Genomic DNA, 10,061 nt, shown 5'->3' on the forward strand with positions numbered 1-10,061 from the left:
AAACAGACAAAATGACACCCCTTACCTTGTATTAGTTCCTTTTACATGACAGACATGCTGAAGAGAACCAGTATTTTTAAGGGAGAATTGTGTGCCACATAAATGAAATCTACAAGGCTTAGACTGGGTTGGAGTATGGTAAATACTGTCTGTGGCTGAAGACTTGCTAGGGATTTGGAATGACTTTTTATTGGGGGGAACAAAGAGGAGGAATGAAGCTTGACTATAGTGGTGGGCATGGTCAGCTTGCTCAGTCAGCGTTCATGGAATAAGCTTCTGGAGCCTCTTAGTATGTGATAGATTTTTGGTCACTAAAGAATCACATTTGGATTTAGGAGACCTGAATTTATACTTCAAAGATGGCACTGTTTTCTTGGGAGATTTCATAGAGATCTCTTGTGCAGATCATCAACTGCAGGGTGGGTCCAAAGAAATCGTACACAGAAACGAAGTTGTCATGGTGGCAGGCATGGTTCATAAAGTGGATTTGGGACATACTCTGAAACCTTTTTTGCTTGTGCATCAAATTCTTCAGGGAATTTTCATTATCAAGTTGGTAAGAAATAGAATTTAAAACACCATCATGATGTAATTCAGTGCAAGTAAAGGCTTTCCTCTGTAGGCTTTGCTTGTATGGAAGTGGATGTTTTTAACACTAATTTTATACACAGAGGCTTAGCAGAGTATGGGAGGTCATTGTTCATGTAAAATGTCATTTTAAAATGTGTGACTTTCCTACATCTGCAGGAGTTTTAAAAGAAATTTAGTAACATTGAAAGTATCACAAAACAGAGATGGTATTGAAATCCCCAGAGTAGAGAACAGCTGCTGCCTGGGTTAACAGTACCTTCCTCTGCTGTGAGAGTGATCGAAATTGAACTCAACTCTTTCCATCAGGAACTGTGAGTTAAATCTTTCCATTAGCTCCCCTCACCACAGCAGGTTGTCTGTAGGGTTTCTTGTATCTGCAGTTCCTAATAAGCGCAGCTGTGGTGTCATAAAGCTTTCTTACAGTCTGAATCTTAGATTCAGGTGTCCTAAGGAAAAAGGTGATTTTTTGGGGAAGAAATTGCTATTATCATCCAGTGACCAGCAGCTGCAAGTTGCTTGGTAGATCATCCAGATGGTGCCTCTTTTCTCTGACATTCTTTCCTGAAGACAGGTACCCAAATAATGAAGACTACTAATAATCTGCTGTATACCTTTCTAAGCAGACGCAGTGTTGGTCACGTTGCACCCTGACTTGGTGACTTCCAGGTTGGATTATTGCAGTAGTATGTGCTTAGAATAAAGTATGCAAATTGAAAAGCTCACCTAATTTGATGTGACATCTCATCTGCTAAATAACAGCAACACTCTAAAGTGATGGTCTCAGTATCAGTGACTGAGGGCTAGGGCTGTGAGTTGTAATGACAGTAACTAAGGAACCAGCTCCTCCTCAGTGCCTGCAACATTTTTTCAAGGTAGTTAGAAAAAGCGAGCTACCATAGAGTGTTGTCAGTGCTAGATGCTTGGGCATTTAGTGGAGATGGGACAAACAGATGTGCACTGGGGAAATCAAAGACAAAATTTTATTTTCAGAAATAATCACATTTTAGAGCATCTTTTTAGCCGTCTTTTTTTTCCATCATTCAGAGATGACGTTTTTTAAGGGAGAAAGAATCGCGCAGCAGAATTGCCTTTCATTTGTTTTATTCTCTCTAGTTTCACAGTAATGTGCTGAGGACAAACCTTTGATATGCACATTTTTAAAGTTTTGTTTATTAATAGAAGATTGTTTAACTTTGGTGGAAGATGTAAGATTGTTATCTTGGCTTTCAGCCAGTGTAAATTTGGAGGGGAAATTCCATGTGTGTTTAGAGATAAATAGAGATATTTGTCTGCCAAGCTGGGTTTTTCCTTTCCTTCCATAGGGCTGTTTTTGGAGCTGCTAGGGGGTTTGCTGATTTCAGCCAAGTGGACAGAAGTTTATGATTACTATGTTTTGTTAAATGCTATCAGAAATAAGAAGTGAAAGAATGTGTATTCTTCAAGCCTCCACAAGGAGGCATGCAGTATCTAGCTTACAGGTCCTGCCATTTTTCATCTTCAGAAAGCATTTAAGAACTTTGTCCTACTGAAAGGGAGTGCTAATAAATGCCCTTCCTGCTCGTGCTGGTTTTCTACAGATGTGATGGGGTTAACTTCTGGGGTGCGGGGAGGAGTTGTTACTTACCAGTTGTCATTCTGCCTGCCCCATTATGCCCTTATTGATGCTTACGCGCAAAAACTGTTACATGAAATGTTTCGCTGCGGATTGTTGCAGTGTTCAGAATTTTTTTCTTTTTTCTTCTAAAAGCAGAAATGAGAGTAGGGATTGAGATGCACTTTCCGTTTTTACCCTTCGCTTTGTGGCCACTAGAGACGACACTGTGGATGAGTCAGATGACAGCAGAGGGCACTTGGTGAACAGTGTTCTGTGCAGGTTTTCACTTACCCAGGCACAATATTCCAGCAGTTGTTTTCTGTGATGTTTTTATGTTGACGTGTTGGATGCACAGAGGGAATCAAACAAATACTGCTTTCTACTTGTTTAACAAAAATAAATAGGAAATCCAATTCCATTGTAATGAATGCATTTGTCCCACTGTCTTGTTAAGACTAATTTCTTCAACACAGTGACTTCTCTCCCTGAAAGTATAATGTCAGAGACTTATGTTAAGCTCTAAAGCCTTCCTGTGATATAACTATCACTGAAAAATGAGGAAAAGTGTAGTATAAAGTCATAAAAATACACAGTGGGGCTCTTTTTGGTGTTGGTGTTTTTTTGGGGTTTGTTTTTACTTTTTGTGTTTTATTTTTTAAAATAATAATGCTGTTGTAGCCAAGATGACCTAAAAACAAGGTGTCATGGTTTAACCCCAGCCAGCAACTAAGCACCACACAGCTGCTTGCTCACTCCTCTCCACCAGAGAGAGGGGGAGAGAAATCAAAAAAAAAAAAGTACAACTAGTGGTTTGAGATAAAGACAGTTTAATAGGACAGAAGAAGAAGGGAAGAATAATAACAACAACAATAATAGTAACAGCAGAACAATAAAATAATATACACTGAGTTACTGAGCTGTGGCACCTCTGGCTGACGCCCCTGTTCATATACTGAGCATGGCATTATATGGTATGGAATATCCCTTTGGCCGGTCTAGGTCAGCTGTCCCGCCTGTGCCCCCTCCCAGCTCCTTGTGCACCTCCCTGCCGGCAGAGCATGGGAAGCTGAGAAGTCCTTGACTTAGTGTAAGCCCTGCAGCTACTTAGCAACAATCAAAAACATCAGTGTGGTGTTAACATTATTCTCATACCAAATCCAAAACACAGCACTATACCAGCTATTAGGAAGAAAATTAACTGTATCCCAGCCAAAACCAGGACAGTATCCACCCCTTATTCTATACCATCTACTTCCTGCCCAGGTCGTACACTTTCCAAGACATTCCAACTAATCATCACCACTTTTCCTGTCTTTTGATGTATATCACAGATATCATTCCCTTAGTCTATGGGCCATCCCTCTAAAATGTCCACTGAGCTCATTTAGTCCATGACTTTAGGCTGCATCTGTCATAACAGTCCTTCAGGGCGGGAGAGATGGTGTGTGGTGTTAGAGTATTGCATGCTGAAGCCAGTTCTGGTTCCTTCACTGATGCACTTTGCTCAGTCTCATCACAGTTCATTAATCCATGTGATTCTTACTGTAATACCATTGATACGGCATATAGCAACTCTAGTAGTGATGACACACAGTGGCAGGGTTATATAGCAATTAACATTATACAATTTAATTCATTGGCTATTCTCACCCAGAATCAAATCCCCCTGAGGTACACATCAGACTTCCCCATCCTTACCACCCACTAAGTGCTACCAGGTCCTTGAGCAAAAGCAGTCCTATGGATGGGTTTGTCTTTGCCTGAGGCAAGAACAATCTAGACTGTCTTCCTTAACATATTCTTTATGTGAACTACAGGGACTTTATCCTCTTCTATAGTATGTGAAAGTTTTGACTGGGCAGCGCCAGCTTGATTGGTAGATCCCCTAGTAGCTGAGATGCTGGTTCGTACAGGTAGGGAGCAGAACATAGCCTCCTTGAGTTGCTGGAACTCCTGGGACATTTCTTGACTAGCATGTCTGGCAGTTTCTCCACAGCTGAGATACAGGCCCATAGGCAGGAGAGATTTTCTTTCTATTGACAGATGTGACCAGCCAGTTCATCCACCATTTGTGCCTCTTTGTCTTTCCAGGTCATTATTGCCAATGAGTTGGCATACAATGATGGTGTGCTCTGTACAGACTTCTTCCACGTGGGTCATGTGCACTTGACTTCATCTGGATCTTTGGATAACTGCTCATTATGCAGGTTGTCATAAATCACCTCCAGCATGGCTAATTCACTCAGATACTGGATACCTCTCCATGGTGGTCCACTTGCCTGGGTGACATATAGCATCTTCCTTGATAGGATACCTTTCCTTCATACCTGATAGCAGTTGCCTCCAGAGGCTGAGGACTTGTGCCCCTTTTCCAATCACTTTGTCAATGCCTTCTTCCCTGGAAAGGAATCCCAGCTGTTTGGCTCCCTACCCTCTAATTCCAGGCTACTGGCTCCATTATCCCAGCCTCAGAGCAGCCAGGTGACAGTGTGCTCACCTGGATGATGGATGAAATGTTTTCATATATCTCAGCTCACTCAGGGATAGGGATCAGGTGGTTACCACCTAATTCGTGAGTTCTTCCTCCTCCTCTCCTCATGATGGCCCTGCTTTTTCATCAAGGAATGATGAAAAAAACCGAGCTGATTTTTGCTTGCAATATTTCTTCTTGGGTATAGGGATGACTGATACTGGCACAGTATTAGGGACCACAAGACACACATCAGGGAACCAATTCCATGGTTTAGCTGCAGTGCCTGTCACAGGGGTTGGAATAGCCGCGGTGCCTGTTGCGGGGGCTGGAGCAACCGCAGTGCCTGTTGGTTTGTTTTCCTTTTCTTCTGTCTGAGGTTGCTCCATGATGCCAAGCAATGTTTGGTAGATACTAGCCAGGGCCCAGCACAGTGCAGTAAGATGTGCCTCTTTGGAATAACCACAGCATTTTTTTCCAAGCATTCTATCACTTCATCAGGATCCTGTAGTTGTTTGGGAGTGAAGTTCCAGACCATTGGCAGTGAGAAGTTCTCTTAAGTACCTGCCCATATTCTACCACATGCCGTGCCATCCATGACCGTCCAGCCTCAGGGCAGATCTCTGGGTGGTGTTCTTAAATAGTAGTTTAACCTTAAACAAGACCTGAAACACATTCAGGAGACATAGCAATAGGAACATGCTGGTTTGAACATCCCAAAGATGCTCCAAATTCTCGAGAGCTATTGTAACTAGCCTGGAGGAGAAGGGGAAGGCATCTCCCCACTAGATTGGCTCTCTGAGGAGGAAAGGTAAAAAGTGCAATTATTAATAGTTTCCAAAAGATGGCTCCCAAAGTATGGTGATGACAGCAATGCTGAGTACAAATACCAGATTACTCTCACAACCAGCCATTTTATCATCACAAGCCTGTGCTACAAAGTACAGCAAAATGATAACCTTAACCCAGCTCCCAGAGGTGATAAACAGCACAACAGGAAACATACACAGCAAGTAAGGTGTTACATAACACAACTGTGAGAACAAGCACAACTTTGAGAGCAAATAAATCAACATTGTGACCAGCTACTATTAAAGTAGTATAATGTATGCTTATCACAAATTTGTTTTGACATACTCTGGTCAGATCTGCCGTTATCTCAACCCTTCGAGCCCCATGTTGGGCACCAAAAAGGACTGTTGTGGTTTAACTCCAGTCAGCAACGTAGCACCACACAGCTGCTGACTTACTCCCCCCCACTCCAGCAGGATGGGGGAGAGAAATCAGAAAAAAAAATACAGTAAAACCCGTGGGCTGAGATGAAGACAGTTTAATAGGACAGAAAAGGAAGGGAAGAATAATAATAATTATAGAAGAATATACAGAACAAGTGATGCACTGGACAGTTGCTCACCACCCACTGATCGATGCCCAACCAGTTCCCAAGTCGTGGCGCCTCCAGCCAACTCCCCTCAGTTTATATACTGAGCATGGCATTATATGGTATGGAATATCCCTTTGGCTGGTCTGGGTCAGCTGTCCTGGCGGTGCCCCCTCCCAGCTCCTTGTGCACCTGCCCACCAGCAGAGCATGGGAAGCTGAGAAGTCCTTGACTTAGTATAAGCACTACTTAGCCACAACTAAAACATCAGTGTGGTGTTAACATTATTCTGATCCTAAATCTGAAACATAGCATTATACCAGCTACTAGGAAGAAAATTAACTCTATCCCAGCTGAAACCAGGACACAAGGTTTGTAAGGAGGGACTTTTATCAGGCCAAGAAATAGTCCTGGAAGTAAACACACAGTTTCTTCAAGGGTCTGTGTGTTTGCAAGCTAGCGCTATCTTATATGTGTGTGTATGCATATATAGTTTTTTATTTTTTTCGAAGTGGAAGCTTAGATAATCCTCCATCTGCAAATAATTGAGAGTTGCCTGCATCCCAGGTCTTGAATCTTTTGTTTGAGCTCTTTTTCTTCCTCCTTCCCATGGCTTCCAGTGGCTGAGGGGAAGCTTGCTTGTTGTATGGGTCAGCCTTATCCCTCAGAAGAATTAAGGAACTGATATTTGGTTATCTTTTCCAAGGTGATTTCAGTGGTGGTCAGAATCTCTGCAGAAAGAGATACAGAGGGGAAGAGAAGGGACTAAACTTGGACAATCCCAAAAGTTGCAACGAGGATTGCATTACCCATAGCAACATCATTTCCTGTTGCATATTTAAAATAATCACCTTCCATGCTTATTTTCAGTATTTTTCAGTACCCTTTGTTCAACTACTGAATATCATGCTATGTGAATGACTGCCCGCAGACTTAGCTGAAATAACAGTGAAAATTCTGCATCAAATGTATTTATTACATTCATTTTTTGCTGATGATCTGTATGGGCCATTTCTCCCACATCATATGTAACTGAAAGGAGCTCAGCAAAAACCATTAACCAGTTAAACTGACCTCACTGTAGACTTAGATAAATTACAAGATGAGCAAACTAACTCCTTTTTGTCTCTTACCAGTGTCACTGTCAAACATGAAAAAATGAACTTGCTTTTACAGCTATACTTTTGCAAGAATAATGTACAAGGATCTCTTAAGAATTTCTTTAATGTAGCAGGTTATCAGCCCATGCTCTTGCTGTGGGTCACCAAGTGGGAGAAGTGGAGATTCCTCCTTCTTAAATGTGTGAATTGTTTTTGTGCTCCTTCATTTTCAAAGCTATCCCTCTCATTCAGGATGAAACTCTGGAACACACCAGAAGTATGTGCTGCTCGCATTCTGCACACTGAGTGAACTTTCAGCCAGACGCTTGCTGTGTCATCATCCAGGCAAGGAAGGACAAATCAAGGTCTGCTAGTCTTTCAAACCTTTGCTTGCAGTCTCCCAGGAAATCGGAATGGCAATCATATATTACTACTGGGAATGACATTAACTACAGCTCAGGGAAAATATGATAAACAGGGGTGTTTAAACATCGCAAGTGCTGCTGCAAATCTGAGTCATAAAAAAGTAGGGTCGTAAGCAACATTTAGAGGTCATCCGGTCGTCTTCTCCCCTGTCGTGGTTTAACCCCAGCCAGCAGCTCAGCCCCACGCAGCTGCTCGCTCACTCCCCCACAGTGGGATGGGGCAGAGAATCAGAAGAGTAAAAATGAGAAAGTCATGAGTTGAGATAAGGACAGTTTAATAGGTAAAGCAAAAGCCGTGCACACAAGCAGAGCGAAACAAGGAATTCATTCACCACTTCCCATCAGCAGGCAGATGTTCAGCCATCTCCAGGGAAGCAGGGCTCCATCACATGTAATGGTTTCTTGGGAAGACAGACGCCATCACTCTGAACGTCCCTCCCCCCCCGCCTTCCTTGTCCCCGCTTTATATTCCGAGCATGACATCATATGGTATGGAATATCCCTTTGGCCAGCCTGGGTCAGCTGTCCTGGCTGTGTCCCCTCCCAGCTCCCCGTGCACCCCCAGCCTGCTCGCTGGCAGCCCAGCACGAGAAGCTGGACTGTCCTTGACTGCTCAGCAACAACCCAAAACATCAGCACGTTATCAGCTTTTTCTCTTCCCAGATCCAAAACGTAATCTCATACCAGCTTCTATGAAGAAAATGAACTCTACCCCAGCTGAAACCAGGACATCCCCACCTTTCATTCCTCCTACCTTCATCTGCTCATGTGCTTACTGTGATTCATGCCAGTTTGCGCAGTCAGGGAGAATCACTTCTGAGGGTGAAAGGGGCAGATGACAGAGGGAACTGGGCATTCCTTGTAGGCACCAGCCAGCACAATGGCTCTTAAATGTGCGACTGGGTTGTCCCTCTCTGCAGCAGTGAGGCTCTGTTCTAGCCCCCATGCCTGCGTAAAGGTATTTAAGTAATTATTCATTTGCTTGCCCCAGAAATGCAGCTATATCATCACACAGCTTGCAGTTGTGAGTGGAGGTGCTCATGTCGTTCGTGTGCCTCAAGACCTTTTGAAAAGTGGAGGGCTGCTTAAGGGGCCATTAGATTTTAGAAGTCATATGGTCCTTGAGATGAAAGCAAGCAGTTCAGACTTTTGGGACCAACTGACCTGTACAGATGTCACCCTTTGGACTTCCTGATTGCACAGGGAGCATAGCTAACTGTAGGAACAACTGATACAAATAAAGAACTCTTGGAGACCAAGCGATTGCTCTCATGAGGGTATTTTTGTTTGCTTTTATTTTTAATCAACCTTTGTTTTGAAAAATACATGTAATCTCAGACAAACACTTGGAGGGTAGGACACAAAAAGACAAACTCAGTGTGTACACTTCCTATATTCCTATATATACACTTCCTATACAGTTCCTATATTCAAATCTTCCTGTGGAGCGGGACCCCGCTGCTAAGCTAAGCTGCTCTGTAACCAGGGTAGCCTTAGTGCTAACTGAGCTTCACTGCAGCAGCAGCCCAGACTGTACATGGGATTTTGTCTCTCTTCCCCACTATGGGGAAAGGGCCCTTTGTTAAGAAAGTCAAAGGTACCTATCTCCTTTACCTCAATGGATACCATTTTAAGCTCTATTTTATTCTGTTCCCTTCCTTTCAAAAACAATCCTGTCTTTCCTTTGGAAAGAGGATGGAACTGTTCCAAATCAAAACGACTTCATACGACTGTGCGTCCGTATGAGTCCCTTCCCCCTGCTTGAGGGCTCAGCCAGGAGTGCGTTGCAGTCACCGCTGTTCACCAGCCCTGGTGAGTAGTTGCCTGGACACTTCTCAGTTCTGTAATAGGGCACTTGCAGCAGCTCTGGCCTGAAACAAGACTCACACACTTTCTTGATACTGTTGGTATGTATACAGGATCCTTTCAGCCTTACTTTTACACAGGACATCTGTGCTCCCTGAATTGAACATTTCCAGAACTAAACCCATTTAATTTGTATAGGTATCTTACAATTATTCTGACCATTTTTTAATTCTTTTTTCCTCCAAAGGTACTGGTTTCAGAGAAGTAACATAGTCACAGTAACAATTTCTTATCACACAATTCTAGCTTAAGAATCCAGCTTTTGTGCGATAATCACATTTACCTTGCTGTATTTCACAAAAAAAAGAGAAAATACTGAATTCAGCCTTCTAAACTTTTGGCTTATTTAGAAGTGGATTTTGTAATAGTACATCACTTCCTTCCTCTGTCTTGATGTTTTATGAACTTCCATCATCTTTCTCTGTCAGCTTCACCCTTCCGCTGAAGAAATACTATATTTCTTGTGGAAAAAAAGTTGTTACTGATAGCCCTTGACGCTTAAGAATAAAAATAGAAGCTAAAGTTCCACAGGCTCAAGTTTCACAAGGTTTCCATCCTTATGTTTCAGAAAATGCAAGCGTCTTCCTACTTCCAGTTTTTATTTGACACAGATGGTAATTACCCCTTCTCCTCC

This window comes from Phaethon lepturus, unplaced genomic scaffold (assembly GCF_000687285.1).
Source record: "Phaethon lepturus isolate BGI_N335 unplaced genomic scaffold, ASM68728v1 scaffold1363, whole genome shotgun sequence".
NCBI lineage: Eukaryota > Metazoa > Chordata > Aves > Phaethontiformes > Phaethontidae > Phaethon > Phaethon lepturus.